Source organism: Quercus robur, chromosome 1 (assembly GCF_932294415.1).
Source record: "Quercus robur chromosome 1, dhQueRobu3.1, whole genome shotgun sequence".
Taxonomy (NCBI): Eukaryota; Viridiplantae; Streptophyta; class Magnoliopsida; order Fagales; family Fagaceae; genus Quercus; species Quercus robur.
In genome coordinates, this window is record NC_065534.1 from 30,375,780 (window position 1) to 30,396,329 (window position 20,550).

The 20,550-nt window shown below is 33.7% G+C and overlaps 1 long non-coding RNA gene across 1 annotated transcript; it reads right to left on the reverse strand.

Moving 5' to 3' along the window:
• Positions 1–4,334: 4,334 nt before the first annotated feature.
• LOC126729197 (uncharacterized) lies at positions 4,335–8,586 on the reverse strand. Its single transcript, XR_007656537.1, has 5 exons — positions 8,478–8,586; positions 6,947–8,125; positions 6,248–6,345; positions 5,406–5,524; positions 4,335–4,510 (listed from the first exon to the last, which is right to left on the reverse strand). It is a non-coding gene; the product is annotated as an uncharacterized LOC126729197 (long non-coding RNA).
• Positions 8,587–20,550: the final 11,964 nt, after the last annotated feature.

Here is a 20,550-nt window from a genome sequence, read left to right on the forward strand (position 1 = left end):
TGTTCGTTAAATGCTGCTTGAACTATGCAGCTGGGTATGTGTATTTTCAGTTTGCTACATGTGGTGGATTCAAAGCTTGCTCCACTAAGGGTTTGCACTTTCCTCTTGTAAATTTGTCTACTTGTCTTGTTTCTATTGACGTTTTCTTTGTACAGGAGACGGGAAACTTGTTGGACATGGCTGCATGTGTCCCAACCGCATTTCTGCTCCAAAATAAAAGGCTGAAACACGCTACCTCTAACTCTGATCTCCTTCCACTCATGCCGATCTTCTTCTTCTTCCTCCCACGCCGATCTTCTTCTTCCTTTCACACTGATCTCTTAGATCTATAATCCTATTTCACTTTTACTGTTTTGCCCCTTTGCCCTTTCTGTCCATGTGTGCTTCTTATTGCTTTGTCTGCCTCAGTGTCACACATTAAGAGCTCTTTTATCTCCAGCCACCCTTTTGAACAAAAGATGTGTAAATAGGTGTTTTGTTTCAATTTTTTTTTTTTTTTTTTTGGTCTTTTATGAGTTAAAAGTCTACCATGAATCAAGCTAGGTAGTCAACTTTTTACAATACTATTTTCATTATCTAGGTGGACAGTATCTGTGGGTAGACTTTAATATGCTTCAAAAAGAATTTTTAACAATTATTTAAAAATATTTTTGTTAGAAAACAAAATTTTCAGGTTTGTCTTCTGTGTTTTTATTTGTAATTTTGAAAATTTTAAGGTATTCATGTTCAAAAGATATGTTCTTTGGTGATTGCCATCTTTCATTGTCTCTCTTATAGAATAATATTCTAATTGCATGATTTCCATATGTGATCAGTCTTTTAAAGAAATGGTTGCAATGTGTCTGGTGAAAGATCCAGTAAAGGGGCGGAATTTATTGAAACACCCCTTTTTCAAGCATGCAAAGTCTCTTGAGATTTCTGTGAAGAAAGGATTCGCTGACTTGCCACCCCTTTGGAATCATGTAAAAGCCCTCTAGGTTACCATCTTATTGCTGAGATGTACCTTCCGTACTTTCACTTTTCCTGGTAAGCTTGTGTCGTGGCTATGGTTAATTTTGCAGCTTAAAGATCAAGTGCAACTCTATAAAGAACAAGAGGTAATATCACAAAGGTCATAAACATTTGTCCACGCCATTAAATTTGAACTTAAAATGCATGTATTGATATTTCTTTAATTTTTATCTATATTTACTACATATTTAATTCAATTGGATGCATTTCTTAATAATAACCGATGTAGGATCTCTCACTTAACTTTAGTTATTTGTCAAAACCATCCCCACCTCGTCTCTTTTCCCCAATTTTGTTTTTGTTAAGTTTTTCCAATTCTTCATTTTGACTAAGTTCCCCTTTCCATTTAGTTACACTGATGATATGGAGCTTGATGATTCTGTGCATATGGCTATTTTGATGCTGAAGGAGGGGTAAATGAATGTTAAGCTTTTTTTATTTTTTTATAAAGAAATATGTTTTTATTTAAAAAGCTACGGTGGGGTGCAGCTAGAATGGTAAAAGCTAGGGCATTGGTGGAGCTCGATATATGTTTTTATTCAATGATAGTAATTTTTATCGTTGAGTTTTTTCTTCATTATTCTTTCTTCATCTCTAAAAAAATCAGGCTTCCATCATGTTTAAATATTTTTTATTTTGAGAACTATTTTCTGTTTGGCAATATATTCTTTTGACATACAATATAGACTTTACCTTTTGGTGCTTCTCTTACATGCACGCCATGTTCTAGGATTGTGCCCTGTATTGCGCCTTTTTATTGAGAATGTTTTACCTGTAAAAATACAAAGCATCATACAACGTATACATCTTTTTAGGGGGATGTCTCATCGTCTCTTGCTCAGCTTCCTCCAATGCAGTTACATCAATTATTGATGGCTTGAAGAGATTTTACATTGAAAAGCCAAAGCCACTAGAAGTTGCATGTCTTTTGTTTGCAAAATGGAGATATTCTGATCTTTCTAGCTTTGTTGTCAAGTTTCAACTCTGGTTTTTAAGACCTCTGTAACAGAGGATTGATTTTTATTTGTATTTTTGCAGACGAACAGTGATTTTGTTGCTAAACCCATGATCTTTTGGGTCAATAATCAACTGGAGAGACAAATTCTATAAACATTTGCTAAAGTGCAACTATCCATGTTAGTCAAGTTTTATTTTTGTTTGTCCCTTCTGATTTGTTAGTATGACTAGATCTCAAAAGATGAATGTCCCTTATAGTTTGTTTGAACAGGTGCTCAAATTGGACCAAAGCCTACAAAAGACAGATCTTTTGTTGTTGTTATGGTATCACTAGTCACCCTCACTTTCCTATGTTACTTCTGAAGGCTAATTAGGTTTAAAGGCGCTATAAAAACAACAATGTCGCATCAACCCTTGGTACTAGACACCAGCAGCTTATTATAAGAGGCAGTTTATTAGTAAAGTTTTTATCATCTTTTTCAATTGAAGGTTAGGGTCACGTGCTTATTAATTGATTGTGTCATGTGCTTAATTGTTGATTAGTTAGGAGCCATGTACTTAACAGTCAGTTAGTTAGATCAATAGATCGGTGTAGCCAGCTGGCAGTTAGTGTTAGTCAGTTAGTTGTGTTCATGAATTGTGTAAAGGTGTGGAGATGGATTGTAAGAGGCCTGCAATCAGAATTCAGACTGTTCATATTCCTATTCTTCTCTAATCCCTTTCAATTCTTCTAGGAGGCATGGCTGCCCTCTTAGTCAGCCACTCACCCTTCATCCATTTCTATTTTTCCTGTTCTTTAATTTCCTGTTACAATGTTTTGATTTGTCCAGCATCATTGTGATAAAAGGTTCTCCATTATCCCAAGAAGTTTCTTTTGTGCTTTGTTGTGGAGTTTGGTAATTCAATTTGAGTTGACATGGGGTTTTTGCTGTATCATGTGGTGGGCTTTCAGGTGTGTGTAAGAGATATTGTCCGTAATTGTCCTTCTCATTTACTTTCGAAATTGTTAGATATTGATTTTGTTGCTTCATACAGGTACTTGAAACAATGCTAACTGTGTTGGTGACTGTATTTGAGGACATCGAATGCTCCGATATGGCTGATGTTATTGTTGAACTGAATCTTCTGAGTGCTTCAAATGCCCTTTAAAGAAGGATTTTTTTTTTTTGATAAGTGCCCTTTAAAGAAGGTAAGGTAGTTCTTTCATTCCTTTGGTTTCTTTCTAGCTACTCCAATATGTAAATGTCCTTAACACAGTCAGCCCTATCAAATTCGCAACTCAGTGGTTCACCGAGTAACATTGCTACAGTTATCATTTCTTATTGACTTGATTTTTATCATTGCTTGAAGTTATGAGTCAAAATTAATGTTAGTTTACGTTTTGGTATCTGAAAGATGTTTCTGTATGGCTTTACTTGAAATTTGGTCGATTGTGACCTGTTATGTTTATCTTTACTGTTTGTTTTTGTTTCTTGGTGAAATTTTATGGCTTTGTTATACTTTTGAAGGAGAATTTACATATGATGTAAATAATTCTGTCATATGTCTTTTGGGTTTTAGTTGGACAATAATGAGCTTATCTACTGATGTTGCAAAATTGTTTCTATAAGAACTTTTGTCAACCAAGAATTGAAATTCTTTTCCTTTTTGTTTTTTGGGTGAGATTAAGAAAATATTGCAGGTTTACTGCTTGGTGACTTGTAAAAGTAAAAAGTAATATCCAATCCTTTTTCCTTGATGACAATCCTATGTTGTGACTTCTTGATTGAGGTAGGGAGATTGTTATATTTGAGGTAATGTTGCACGTGTTCCAACACTTGGCCAAATTAGTTTGACTGATTCCTGGTAGGTATTGAAATTCGAAGTTATTATGGTTGATTTGTGTGTAGGTGAAAGTCTTATTTGTAGTGTTTTCTTTTTTGGATAAACTTATTCATTGCTTTTTTTACATTTTTATTCAGTTTTGTTTGATCTTGGGCATCATTTTTCTGTGGACTAATTGGTTTCTACGAAGTCAACTAAAACAAAAAAAAAAAACTAACCTAGCATGAATGAAGGTGCACAATTTGGATAGAATTGATAGTCATAAAAGCTTCACTAATTTAGACTGCCCTGAATACAGTATGGAAATATGTCTTCTTTGCCTTTTTAGATTGGAAATATATGGAGTTAAAAGGGATATGGATGGTAGGGATAAACGCAAGTCTTTTTTTCCGAAAACCGTTTATGTTTTTTAAAGGTGTAAATGATTTTGATTTGTAAAAAAAAAAGCTTAAATGTTTTCTGCCTATATACTGTAATTTTCCGTTGACTAAAATTTTCTGACACACCAAATACCTGAAAACACAATATCAGTTTATGCCAAAAACAAATGAAACCTTAATAGTTTTGTTGTTTATTGGATTGGTAAGTACTTATACATGCACACAACATTTCTTGAATCATGATCTCACACTCCTTTCCATTATTGTTGAATCTAGCTCATTGGCTAGACCTTAAAGGTTTTGTGATGCGTTGTTTGCTTAGAATGGAGCAAGAGACCCTGCCAAAACATAAAGTTGGGGACTGCATTTTTTTGTCGTTGCCTGGTATAGAGATTTATAAATTCATCTTTTTCTAATTAGTCCACAGAAAAATGATTCCCAAGATCAAATAAAACTGAATAAAAATGTCAAAAAAGCAATGAATAAGTTTATCCAAAAAAGAAAACACTACGAATCGGACTTTCACCTACACACAAATCAACCATAATAAATTTGAATTTCAATACCTACCAGGAATCAGTCAAACTAATTAGGCCAAATGTTAATTAGGCCAAATGGAACATGTGCAACATTACCTCTAATATAACAATCTCTCTACCTCAATCAAGAAGTCACAACATAGGATTGTCATCAAGGTTAAAGGACTGGATATATTATTTTTTACTTTTCCCAATCTCACCCAAAAGTAAAAAGGAAAAAGAATTTCAATCTTGGTCGACAAAAGTTCTTACAGAAAAAATTTTGCAACATCAGTAGATAAGCTCATTATTGTCCAACTAAAACCCAAAACACATGACAGAATTATTTACATCATATGTAAACTCTCCTTCAAAAGTATAACAAAGCCATAAAATTTCATCAAGAAACAAAAACAAACAATAAAGACAAACATAACAGGTCACAATCGAACAAATTTCAGGTAAAGCCATACAGAAACATCTTTCAGATTCCAAAATGTAAACTAACATTAATTTTGACTCATAACTTCAAGCAATGATAAAAATCAAGTATATTAGCTTTAAAATCAGGTCAGTAAGAAATGATAACTGTAACAATGTTACTCGGTGAACCACTGAGTTGCAAACTTGATAGGGCTGACTGTGTTAAGGACATTTACATATTACATATTGGAGTAACTAGAAAGAAACCAAAGGAATGAAAGAACTACCTTACCTTCTTTAAAGGGCATTTGAAGCACTCAGAAGATTCAGTTCAACAATAACATCAGCTATATCGGAGCATTTGATGTCCTCAACTACAGTCACCAACACAGTTAACACTGTTTCAAGTACCTGTATGAAGCAACAAAATCAATATCTAACAATTTCAAAAGTAAATGAGAAGGACGATTACGGACAATATCTCTTACACACACCTGAAAGCCCACCACATGATAAAGCAAAAATCCCATGTCAACTCAAATTGAATTACCAAACTCCACAACAAAGCACAAAAGAAACTTCGTGGGATAAATGGAGAACCTTTTATCACAATGATGCAGGAAATTAAAGAACAGGTAAAATAGATATGGATGAACTTGGACTCAGCACCTAGGGCTGGCTAGAGAAATGATTAAGCAAAGGAAAAATGGTGAGTGACAGACTAAGAGGGCAGCCATGCCTCTTAGAGCTGGCTACACTGATCTAATGATCTAACTAACTGACTGTTAAGCACATGGCTACTAACTAATCAACAATTAAGCACGAGACCCTAACCTTGAATTACAAAGATGATAGAAAACTTTACTAATAAACTGCCTCATATAATACGCAGCTAGTGTCTAGCACCAAGTGTAGATGCGACACTGTTATTGTTTCTATAGTGCATTTAATCTTAATTAGCCCTCATAAATAACATAGGAAAGTGAGGGTGACTAGTGATACCAGAACAACAAAAAAATCTGTCTTTTGTCCAGTGTGAGCACCTGTTCAAACATATTATGAGGGACATTCATCTTTGAGATCCAGTCATACTAACAAATCAGAAGGGACAAACAGAAATAAAACTTAACTAACCTGGATAGTTGTATTTTAGCAAATGTTTATAGAATTTGTCTTTCCAGGTGAATATTGACCCAAAAGACCATGAGTTTAGCAAAAAAATCACTATTCGTCTGCAGAAATACAAATAAAAATCAATCCTCCGTTACAAAGGTCCTAAAAACTAGAGTTGAAACTTGACAACAAAGCTAGAAAGATCAGAATATCTCCATTTTGCCACCGAAAGATACCCAACTTTCTAGTGGCTTTGGCTTTTCAATGTACAATCTCCTCAAGCCATCAATAATTGAAAATTAAGACATCCCCCCTAAAAAGATGTATACATTGTATGATGCTTAGTATTTTTATAGGTAAAACATTTTTAATAAAAAGGCGCAATACAGGGCACAATCCAAGAACATGGCATGCATGTAAGAGAAGCACCAAAAAGGTAAAGCCTACATTGTAAATCTAAAGAATATATTGCCAAACATAAAATAGTTCTCAAAATAGAAAATATTTAAACATGAAGGAAGCCGGATTTTTTTAGAGACGAAGAAAGAATAATGAATAAAAAACTCAATGATATAAACAGTACTATCATTGACTTATATATATAAATTTCCATCGAGCTCCACCAATGCCCTGGCTTTTACCATTCTAGCTACACCCCACCACAGCTTTTTAAATAAAGAAATATTTCTCTTTAAAAAAAAAGGCTTAACATTCATTTACCCCTCCTTTAGCATCAAAATAGCCGCATACACAGCGTCATCAAGCTCCATATCATCGGTGTAACTAAATGGAAAGGGGAACTTAGTCAATATGAACAAGAGGAAAACAAAATTGGGGACGGTTTTGACAGATAACTAAAGTTAAGTGAGAGATCCTACATCGGTTATTCTTAAGAAATTGAATTCAATTGAATTAAATATGTAGTAAATATAGATAAAAATTAAAGAAATATCACTACGTGCATTTTAAGTTCAAATTTAATGGCGTGGACAAATGTATATGACCTGTGATATTACCTCTTCTTCCTTACAGAGTTGCACCTAATCTTTAAGCTGCAAAATTAACCATAGCCATGACACAAGCTTACCAGGACAAGTGAAAGTACAAAAGGTGCGTCTCAGCAATGTGATGGGTAACCTGGCGGGCTTTTACATGATTCCAAGGGGGAGGCAAGTCAGCGAATCATTTCTTCACAGAAATCTCAAGAGACTTTGCATGCTTGAAAAAGGTGTGTTTCAATAAATTCCGCCCCTTTCCAGGATCTTTCACCAGACACATTGCAACCATTTCTTTAAAAGACTGATCACATAAGGAAATCATGCAATTAGAATATTATTCTATAAGAGAGACATTGGAAGATGGCAATCACCAAAGAACATATCTTATGAACATGAATACCTTAAAAACTTTCAAAATTACAAATAAAGACACAGAAGACAAACCTGAAAAATTTGTTTTATAACAAAAATATTTTTAAATAATTGTTAAAAAATCTTTTAGAAGCATATTAAAGTATAGCCACCTAAATAATGAAATAAGAATTGTAAAAAGTTGACTACCTGGCTTGATAGGAGGTAGAACTCATAAAAGACAAAAAAAGAATTGAAAAGAAACATCTATTTACACATCTTTTGTTCAAGAGGGTGGCAGGAGATAAAAGAGCTCTTAATGTGGGACACTGTGAGGCAGACAAAGCAATAAAAAGCACACATGGACAGAAAGGGCAAAGGGCAAAACAGTAAAAGTGAAATAGGATTATAGATCTAAGAGCTAAAGAAGAAGAGATCGGCGTGAGTGGAAGAAGATCAGTGTTAGAGGTAGTGCGTTTCAGCCTTTTATTTTGGAGCAGAAAAACGGTTGGGACACGCATGCGGCCATGTCCAACAAGTTTCCCGTGTCCTTTACAAAAAAAAAAAAAAAAAAAAAAAGAAAAAAAAAAGTCAATAAAAACAAGACAAGTAGACAAATTTACAAGAGGAAAGTGCAAACCCTTAGTGGCGCAAGCTTTGAATCCACCACATGTAGCAAATTGAAAAAACACATACCCAGCTACATAGTTCAACTAGCATTTAACGAAAAATAAATTTACAAAGTAAAAGAGAAAATGAAAAACCCTAACGAACAATTGTTAAAGCTAAAGTAGATTGGAAACAACTAGTTAGGGTAGAAGCACAACCAAAACTTAGGTAACATAAAGCAAACAGTGACTCAAAATGAGATATATAACATGCACTACGAATGGCCATATTACCAAACACTTAGCAGACAAGGGGAAAGTGCAAATCCTTGGTGGCGCAAGCTTAGAATCCACCATGTGTAGAAAACTGAAAAAACACATACCCAGATACACAGTTCAAGAAAAACACTTCCAAGAATATAAAAAATAACAAATAACAAAACAAATTCAACTTAGAAGAATATACAAAAGAGAACAACAAAATCAAATCAACCTTACATAAAAGGATAAAGGATGCAAACATAAAAGGATGCAAATGCATCACCACTGGAATTAAATAGATTATACAAAACAAAAAATAAATACACAAGCATCATTTAACGAAAAATAAATTAATAAAGTTAAAGAGAAAATCAACAACCCCAACAAACAATTGTTAAAGCTAAAGTAAATTGGAAACAAGTAGTTAAGGTAGAAGCACAATCAGAACTTAGGCAATCTAAAGCAAAATGCTAAAAAGATTATGATAAATAACAGTAAACAGTGACTTAAAATGAGATTTATAACATGCACTAAGAAAGGCAGGAGTTGCAAAACAACAAATAGAAAAACTAGCATATTACCCAACAACTATAAAGGTAAATCCAATTAACGCTGAAAGAGGGTTATATAAAACAGTTTAGAAGTGTGACATTTATGCAAGGTACTTGGAATATCAACCCAAACCAAGACAATTTCACATCAAATGTAAGACCATCCACATACTTAGCGAGGAAGGAAAACAAAGCTTACCTGAATTTCTTGTCGGTACTAGTTATGCCAAAGTAATAGAAGAAAAGATGTAATTTACTTTCATCTCTGAATAATAAACAAAGGATATATAGAAATAGGCCCAAAATAAACCACTCCATAGACAGAGGATATATAGTAATAGGCGTAATTGGGTCACCAGTTTGCTGCTCCAATTCAGACAAGTTGGAAATTTAATCCTATCAATTAATCTACATTAAATTGATCACCCTGCTACAATGTGAACGAATGCAACATATATTTGATTAATAATATCTCTTCAAAGACATGGCAGGCAAGAAGAGCAAGCAGTAACCTACTGCACTTGAGCTAAATATCATCAATTTCAGCTGGGGTTAGTTTTCTACAAAAAGCAAGTACAACAAAACTAATATGAATTAAAAACTACAAAAGAAACTTCAAAATAAGAGAATCATAAAAGTCTAGGAATGATAAGAAAATCAGAGTTTAACGGGGACAGTATCAATAATAAGTAGAGGAAACATAAATGATAAATTTTTATGGGAAGGAGGCTAATTAAAGACGATATCAAGGAAAGGGGGTTTTATGTTGCCATTGTGAAATTAGTAATGACAAAGCAGAAGGGTTTCATCATCATTCTAAATTAGTTTTTTTATTGGAAAGCCACACCATGTGAGTTTTAAATCCACGACTTCTGTCCCACTATTGAGGGAGAAGAAGTGCTAATCAAGAGCTAAAGCCCATTGGTGAAATTAGGTGGTATGCTTACCAAAAATTAACTAATGATATGAATATTTCTAGTAGTGTCCATAGATTATACATGTTTTTTTAAGGTAAGCTAAGATTATATACCAATATGTGCATACTGTTACCAAAAATCATGCATGGTCTGGAGCTTCAGCAAAATTTGTGATGTTCTATCAGCCAGCTGTAGACATGTATTAGCCTAGCAAGTGAACAGTGAGACTATTTTACCTGGGGATTTAATTACAAATGTTTCATCAGAACACATGAAACAAAAGAGAAGCTGCTCTGCATAATTACTTGAAGACTGAGAAAGTAGTCGTTAATGCAATATGACAACAAACATGACCAAAGGCTTATGAAAAAAAACAAATGATTGATGAGCATTACATTTGTAAAAAGGAGCATACAAGCAACAAAATAAGAATACTAATACCAAGAAAAAGCATGATATTATAGACAAACCTTAGTTTAAGAGAATCTCTATTCTTTATCTGATGTGAAAAAAAAAAATTCAACAATTAACTGTTAAGCACATGGCTTCTAATTAATGTTAATTAAGCACATGACAATCAATTAATAAGCACGTGAAACTAACCTTCAATTACAAAGATGATACAAAACTTTACTAACAAACTACCTCTTATAATAAGCGGCTGGTGTCTAGTACCAAGTGTTAATGCTGCACTGTTGTTGTTACTGGTGCTTACTGATACAAAACTTTACTTACTCATGCTTATTGGTGCTGCATACATAATGCACTAGCTGCATCATATGCATTAAGCCAAGCTACTTCTCACAGGTGCCTAACATGAAGAACAGTCAGTACCTAGGCTTGCATGGATAGCACCAAGCTAGGAAAAAAAACACTAGAAGTCAACACTTAGGGCTGGCTGGAGTCAGCACCAAACCATGGACTCAATTTCAAAAGAAACTTTATTCATCAAAATAATCTCCCTTTCTTGGGGTACATACTTGGCTTATATAGACTATTGTATTCTAATTCATCACAAAGTGACACGATACATGGAACTCATTACATAACAAATAACAATAAAATTAAAAGAAGGTATCATTCATATAGAGATATTAACAATGGCACCATTAAGCATCCATATTAAAGAAAGTCACATTAAGTCCAGAAATGTACTCCATACCATACTTACGCGCCCATTGGCCACCAGTTGCCAACCATTAGTGCCGCCAACCACTGACCACCAACTGTCACATGGTCCACCTGATTCCAAGCCCATCATTACATGCCCGTTGCCAACCATTGGCTACCAGCCAACACTTGGCCTGCCTGTTGCCATCAATCATTGACCACGAAGAGTCCAAGTCACCTAGTAGGGGTCAAATAAGTTTGCTTGTTTTAAGATTATATTTCTACAAAATTTTAATTTTCATAATAAGAATCGAACATAAATAATCATCAATTGTTACATTATAACCTGATACCATGAATGAAAAGTGAAAACCAAAACCAAGAGAGATAAATCTAAATCTAATTATAAAATAAATGCAACTTGAAATCATAATAAGTCTGTTTTTGTCTACATTCTCAGTCATAATAGAATAGACAACAGACCTCATTATTAGTCAAAGATCAGACACAAAATTGTAAAATATCAAACTGGGGTACTTAAATGGTAATCAAATAAAGAGAGACGAAGAAACTACTCCATTTTGAGGACACATCTCTAGTCAATATATTAAATAGCATTCCTTTTAACCGCAGTCTAATATGTTACGCAAATTAGAAATCAAATATCAGGGACAAAACAGGGCAGAGCACATTCTAGTGTTTATAAAACGGGAGCAAGATTAGTAAATCAATGACAAACCCAGTAACCTAAAAAGAGAAAGACAGAAGCTTACATGGGAAAATGCATGTCCTTTGCAAGAACAACATTGTTCAATTTGCTTTTAACCAAATAATCAATTAAATTTTCCAATGACAAAATAGAACCATACAAAGAAGATTGTACATAGAGAACTTACAACAGTTGTATTGACAATACGAAAGAAGATTCCATAAACAAAACTTACAACTACAGTTACTGATCTGAACATTGGTAAGCCATGCAAAAGACATCTCCGTATTACTTGCCAACTATAGTCAAACTGCAAATTTTTCTCAAAAAAATAAGTCAGTTAAGTATGAGGATAACAATATTAAGTAGAACAATACAGAAGACACATATGATCATTAATAGGATTTATATTTTTGTGATACGAAAAAAATTTTCTTGCAAAAAAAGTGGAACTCAACCACACAAGAGTGCACAGGAGAATCCCTTCATGAAATTTATAGAACTAAAAAGTAATAAAAGTAATAGACTTGAACACAATTTAAATTTCCGTAGTCATTTACAATATCTTAAGCAAAGACCAAAAAATTCTCCATATATTTCCAAACATAATGTATTCAGGGTAGTCTAAATTAGTGAAGCTTTTATGGCTATAAATTGTATCCAGATTGTGCACCTTCATTCATGCTAGGTTAGTTGATTTTTTTTTTTTTTAGTTGACATCGTAAAAACCAATTAGTCCACAAAAAAATGATGCCTAAGATCAAATAAAACTGAATAAAAATATCAAAAAAGCAATGAATAAGTTTATCCAAAAAAGAAAACACTGCGAATAAGACTTTCACCTAGACACAAATCAACATAATAACTTCAAATTTCAATACCTACCAGGAATCAGTCAAACTCATTAGGCCAAGTGTTGGAACACGTGCAACATTACCTCTAATATAACAATCTCCCTACCTCGATCAAGAAGTCACAACATAGGATTGTCATCAAGGTTAAAGGACTGGATATTACTTTTTACTTTTCCAAGACACCAAGCAATAAACCTGCAATATTTTCTCAATCTCACCCAAAAAACAAAAAGGAAAAGAATTTCAATACTTGGTTCAGTTGGTTGACAAAAGTTCTTATAGAAACAATTTTGCAACATCAGTAGATAAGCTCATTATTGTCCAACTAAAACCCAAAAGAAATATGACAGAATTATTTACATCATATGTAAATTCTCCTTCAAAAGTATAACAAAGCCATCAAATTTCACCAAGAAACAAAAACAAACAACAAAGACAAACATAACAGGTCACAATCTACCAAATTTCATTTAAAGCCATACAGAAACATCTTTCAGATACCAAAACATAAACTAACATTAGTTTTGACTCATAACTTCAAGCCAAAAAGAAGTTTTTCATTACAAACAAGAACCAAATCAACAAGAACTTGAAATTCAATTCAAACAAATCAGAATCCAAAAAAAAAAAAAAAAAAAACCATTAGTCTAAACCAAATGAAAGCACAAAAAAAAACCCATTAGTCTAAAGCCTATGAATGCACAAAAAACCCATCAGTCTAAACCGTATGAAAGCACAAAAAAACCCATCAGTCTAAACTATATGAAACAAGTGAACTGTTAGACTATTTTACCTGGGGATTTAATTACAAATGTTTCATCAGAACTCATGAAACAAAAGAGAAGCTGCTCTGCATAATTTCTTGTAGACTGAGAAAGTAGTTGCTAATTCAAAATGACAACAAACATGACTAAAGGCTTATGAAAAAAACAGAAGATTGATGGCATAACATTTGTAAAAAGAAGCATACGAGTAACAAAATATGAATACTGATACCAACAAAAAGCATGATATTATAGACAAACCCTAGTTTAAGAGGATCTCTATTCTTTATGTGATGTTAAAAAAATTCTTCAACAATTAACTGTTAAGCACATGGCTTCTAATTAATCAACAATTAAGCACATGACAAAATCAAGTAATAAGCACGTGATTCTAACCTTCAATTACAAAGATGATACAAAACTTTACTAATAAACTACCTCTTATATAAGCTGCTGGTGTCTAGTACCAAGTGTTAATGCTGCACTGTTGTTGTTACGGGTGCTTACTGATACAAAACTTCACTTACTCATGCTTACTGGTGCTGCATTCATGATGCACTAGCTGGATCATATGCATTAAGTCAAGCTACTTCTCATAGGTTCCTAACATGGAGAACAATCAGTACCTAGGCTTGCTTGGATAGCACCAAGCAAGGAAAAAAACCACTAGGAGTCAACACTTAGGGCTGGCTGGAGTTGGCACCAAACCATAGACTCAATTTCAAAAGAAACTTTATTCATCAAAATAATCTCCCTTTCTTGGGGTACAAACTTGGCTTATATAGACTATTATATTCTAATTCATCATAAAGTGACACAATACATGGAACTCATTACATAACAAATAACAATAAAATTAAAAATTGGTATCATTCATATAGAGATATTAACAATGGCACCATTAAGCATCCACATTAAAGAAAGTCACATTAAGTCTAGAAATGTACTCCATACCATACTTAGGCACTCATTGGCCACCAACTGTCACATGGTCCACCTGATTCCAAGCAGGCCATCATTACATGCCCATTGCCAACCATTGGCTACCAGCCAACACTTGGCCTGCCTGTTGCCATCAATCATTGACCACGAAGAGTCCAAGTGAGGAAGCAAAACAAAGCTTACCTGAATTTCTTGTCTGTGCTAATTAAGCCTAAGTAATAGAAGAAACTTTCATCACATAATTATACTCTTAATGCTACAACCAGAGTGGAAAATTCACATTTACAACTAGCCAATTTTAAGTCACTAACAGCATCAATTAATATTTTAAAGAGTAAATCATATTGCATTTGAGACAAGGCAATGCCATAAGAATTTCATAAATTTAGTGTAAAAGAAGTTTTCGGTATGCCAAAATGCTCATAGGTGCAACCTATTAGATAATCCAGTCCTTAATTGGAGCTAGTTATTAACTATAATTTAAAGAATATCAGAAAAACAAATACCTGGTATAATTGTGGTCCATAGTTATCAAACCCAGCAACCAGCAGAGAAACTCCAAAGGGCCTTACACCACTAGCAAGAAAAGTAAAGACTCAACTGTACTCAATTTCAAAAACAAATAAATAAATAGTAAACACGCTTCCCTAATTTTATGATGCTTAGAAAAATATGGTGAAGCTTACTAACCTTAGTTCCATTCCCATAACAAAAGCAAGGCTGGTAGTTGCCTTGAAATATAATAATGAAAAAGTCAGGGACAAGAAAGTCAAATAAATTTCTCAAATTTAATAATAACACTAAAAATGCAGGTTCTAGGAGAATTCAAAAGTTCTACAATTTCAAAAAAGAGAAAAAAAAAAAAAATTTACATTCCTAGAGCTTGTATCCTTTCTTCCTTTTCAAAATAGGTAATTTTGACCAACATGCCAAATATTTTGGTTCAGAAAAAGATGAATTTATAAATCTCTATACCAGGCAACAACAAAAAAATGCAGTCCCCAACTTTATGCTTTGGCAGGGTCACTTGCTCCATTCTAAGCAAACAAAGCATCACCAATGAGCTCCAGCTTAAATGGCACTTCTGCTTCCAACAATAATGGAAAGGAGTGTGAGGTCATGATTCTAGAACCGTCAAGTGCATGTATAACTACTTACCAATCCAAAAAACAACAAAACTCTAAGGTTTCATTTGTTTTTGGCATAAACTGATATTGTGTTTTCAGGTATTTGGTGTGTCAGAAAATTTTATTCAACGGAAAATTACAGTATATAGGCAGAAAACATTTACACCTTTTTTTTTATAAATCAAAATAATTTACACCTTTAAAAAACATAAAACTGTTTTCTGACAAAAAGACTTGTGTTTATCCGTACCATCCTTATCCATTTTAACTCCATATATTTCCAAACTAAAAAGGCAAAGTAGTGTTCTATGTAGCCAAAACTTCTCCATATATTTCCAAACAAAATGTATTCAGGGCAATCCAAATTAGTGAAGCTTTTATGACTATCTTGTATCCAGATTGTGCAGCTTCATTCATGTGAGGTTAGTTGATTTTTTTTTTTTTTTAGTTGGCATCGTAAAAACCAATTAGTCCACAGAAAAATGATGCCTAAGATCAAATAAAACTGAATAAAAATGTCAAAAAAGAAAACACTACTAATAAGATTTTCACCTACTCACAAATCAACCATAATAACTTTGAATTTCAATACCGACCAGGAATCAGCCAAACTCATTAGGCCAAGTGTCGGAACACGTGCAACATTACCACTAATATAACAATCAAGAAGCCACAACACAGGATTGTCGTCAAGGTTAAAGGACGGGATATTACTTTTTACTTTTCCAAGACACCAAGCAATAAACCTGCAATATTTTCTCAATCTCACCCAAAAAACAAAAAGGAAAAGAATTTCAATTCTTGGTTGACAAAAATTCTTATAGAAACAATTTTGCAACATCAGTAGATAAGCACATTATTGTCCAACTAAAACCCAAAAGACATATGACAGAATTATTTAGGTCATATGTGAATTCTCCTTCAAAACTATAACAAAGCCATAAAATTTCACCAAGAAACAATGACAAAAACTAAAGACAAACATAACAGGTCACAATCTACCAAATTTCATGTAAGGCCATAGAGAAATATCTTTTAGATACCAAAACATCAACTAACATTAGTTTTGACTCATAACTTCAAGCAATGATAAAAATCAAGTATATTAGTTTTAAAATCAAGTTAGTAAGAAATGGCAACTGCAGCAATATTACTCGGTGAACCACTGAGTTGCAAACTTGATAGTGCTGACGGTGTTAAGGACATTTACATATTGGAATTGCTAGAAAGAAACCAAAGGAATGAAAGAACTACCTTACTTTCTTTAAAGGGCATTTGAAGCACTCAGAATATTCAGTTCAACAATAACATCAGCTATATCGGAGCATTCGATGTCCTCAACTACAGTCACCAACACAGTTAACACTGTTTCAAGTACCTGCATGAAGCGACAACATCAATATCTAACAATTTCGAAAGTAAAAGAGAAGGAAGATTATGGACAACATCTCTTACACACACCTGAAAGCCCACCACAAGATAAAGCAAAAACCCCACGTCAACTCAAATTGAATTACCAAACTCCACAATAAAGCACAAAAGAAACTTCCTGGGATAATGGAGAACTTTTTATCACAATGATGCAGGACAAACCAAAACTTTGTAACAGGAAATTAAAGAACAGGAAAAATAGAGATGGATGAACTTGGACTCAGCACCGAGGGTTGGCTAGAGATTTGATGCAGGCCAAACCAGAATTGTAAAACAAGAAAAATACGTACATAAAGGATCGATAAGAACTGATTAAGCAAAGGAAAAATGGTGAGTGACTGACTAAGAGGGCAGCCATGCCTCTTAGAAGAATTGAAAGGGATTAGAGAAGAATAGGAATATAAACAGTCTGAATTCTCATTGTGTGCCTCTTACAATCCATCCCCTCACCTTTATACAATTCTTGAACACAACTAACCAACTAACACCAACTGCCAGCTGGCTACACTTATTTAATGATCTAACTAACTAACTGTTAAGCACATGGATTCTAACTAATCAACAATTAAGCACATGACACAATCAATTAATAAGCACGTGACCCTAACCTTCAATTACAAAGATGATACAAAATTTTACTAATAAACTGCCTCTCATAATAACCTGCTGGTGTCTAGTACCAAGTGTTGATGCGACACTGTTGTTGTTTCTATAGTGCATTTAAACTTAATTAGCCTTCATAAATAACATAGGAAAGGGAGGGTGACTAGTGATACAATAACAACAACAAAAAATCTGTCTGTTGTAGGCTCTGGTCCAATGTGAGCACCTGTTCAAACAGATTATAAGGGACATTCACCTTTGAGATCCAGTCATACTAACAAATCAGAACGGACAAACAGAAACAAAACTTAACTAACCTGGATAGTTGCATTTTAGCAAATGTTTATAGAATTTGCCTTTCCAGCTGAATAATGACCCAAAAGACCATGGATTTAGCAACAAAATCACCGTTTGTCTGCAAAAATACAAATAAAATTCAATCCTCTGTTACAGACGTCTTAAATACTAGAATTGAAACTTGACAACAAAGCTAGAAAGATCAGAATATCTCCATTTTGCAAACAAAAGATATGTAACTTCTAGTGGCTTTGGCTTTTCAATGTACAATCTCCTCAAGCCATCAATAATTGAAAATTAAGACATCCCCCCTAAAAAGATGTATACATTGTATGATGCTTAGTATTTTTATAGGTAAAACATTTTTAATAAAAAGGCGCAATACATCATTGTTGAAACAAACAGAGCGTTCAATGTAAGATCTCTTCAAGCCATCAATAATTGATGTAACTGCATTGGGAGAAAGCTGAGCATGAGACGATGAGAGAGGAGATACAATAGGCAACAAATGAAAATTAAGTCATTCCCCCCAAAAATAAGTATGCATTGTATGATGCTCTGTATTTTTATAGGTAAAACATTTTCTATAAAAAGGAGCAATAAGGGCACAATCCTAGAACATGGCATGCATGTAAGAGAAGCACCAAAAGGTAAAGCTTATATTGTATATCAAAAGAATATATTGTCAAACAGAAAATAGTTCTAAAAATAGAAAATATTTAAACACGAAGGAAACCTGATTTTTTTAGAGACAAAGAAAGAATAATGAATAAAAAACTCAACGATAAAAACTACTATCATTGACTTATATATATTTCCATCAAGCTCCACCAATGCCCTAGCTTTTACCATTCTAGCTGCACCCCACCACAGCTTTTTAAATAAAAATATATTTCTTAAAAAAAAAAAAAAAAGCTTAGCATTCATTTACCCTCCTTCATAATCAAAATAGCCGTATGCACAGAATCATCAAGCTCCATATCATCAGTGTAACAAAATGGAAAGGGGAACTTAGTCAATATGAAGAATTGGAAAAACTTAACAAAATTGGGGAAAAGAGTGGGGTGGGGACGGATTTGATAGATAACTAAAGTTAAGTGAGAGATCCTACATCAGTTATTCTTAAGAAATGCATCCAATTGAATTAAATATGTAGTAAATATAGATAAAAATTAAGTTCAAATTTAATGGCGTGGACAAATGTTTATGACCTGTGATATTACCTCTTGTTCTTTACAGCGTTGCACTTGATCTTTTAAGCTGCAAAATTATCCATAGCCATGAGACATGCTTACCAGGACAAGTGAAAGTGCGGAAGGTGCATCTCAGCAATATGATGGGTAACATGGAGGGCTTTTACATGATTCCAAAGGGGTGGCAAGTCAGCGAATCATTTCTTCACAGAAATCTCAAGAGAATTTGCATGCCGAAAAAAGGCGTGGTTCAATAAATTCCGCCCCTTTCCTGCATCTTTCACCAGACACATTGCAACCATTTCTTTAAAAGACTTGACCACATATGGAAATCATGTAATTAGAATATTATTCTATAAGAGAGACATTGAAATATGGAAATCACCAGAGAACATATCTTTTGAACATGAATACCTTAAAAACTCTCAAAATTACAAATAAACACACAGAAGACAAACCTGAAAATTTTGTTTTCTAACAAAAATATTTTTAAATAATTGTTAAAAAATCTTTTAGAAGCATATTAAAGTCCAGCCACTGATACTGTCTACCTAGATAATGGAAAAAGAACAGTAAAAATTTAACTACCTGGCTTGATAGGTGGTAGACTTTTAACTCATAAAAGACAACCAAAAAAAAAAAAAGAAAAGAAAAGAAACATCTATTTACACATCTTTTGTTCAAGTGGGTGGCTGGAGATAAAAGAGCTCTTAATGTGTGACATTGTGAGACAGACAAAGCAATAAAAAGCACACATAGACAGAAAGGGCAAAGGGGCAAAACTGTAAAAGTGAAATAGGATTATAGATCTAAGAGCTGAAGAAGAAGAAGAGATCGGTGTGACAGGAAGAAGAAGATCGACGTGGAAGGAAGAAGAAGAAGATCGGCGTGAGTGGAAGGAGATCGGTGTTAGAGGTAGTGCGTTTCAGCCTTTTATTTTGGAGCAGAAAAACGGTTGGGACACGCATGCGGCCATGTCCAACAAGTTTCCCATGTCCTGTACAAAGAAAATGTCAATAGAAACAAGACAAATAGACAAATTTACAAGAGGAAAGTGCAAACCCTTAGTGGCGCAAGCTTTGAATCCACCACATGTAGCAAACTGAAAATACACATACCCAGCTACATGGTTCAAGCAGCATTTAACGAAAAATAAATTAATAAAGTAAAAGAGAAAATCAAAAACCCTAACGAACAATTGTTAAAGCTAAAGTAGATTGGAAACAAGTGGTTAGGGTAGAAGCACAATCACAAACTTAGGTAACCTAAAGGAAAATGCTAAAAGGACTACGATAAATAACAGTAAACAGTGACTCAAAATGAGATATATAACATGCACTAAGAATGGCAGGAGTTGCAAAACAACAAATAGAAAAACTACCATATTACCCAACACTTAGCAGACAAATGTACAAGAGGAACGTGCAAACCATTAGTGGCACAAGCTTTGAATCCACCACATGTAGCAAACTGAAAAAGCACATACCCAACTACATAGTTCAAGAAAAACACTTCCAAGAATATAAAAAATAACAAAACAAATTCAACTTAGTAGAATATACGAAAGAGAACAACCAAATCAAATCAACCCCACATAAAAGGATGCAA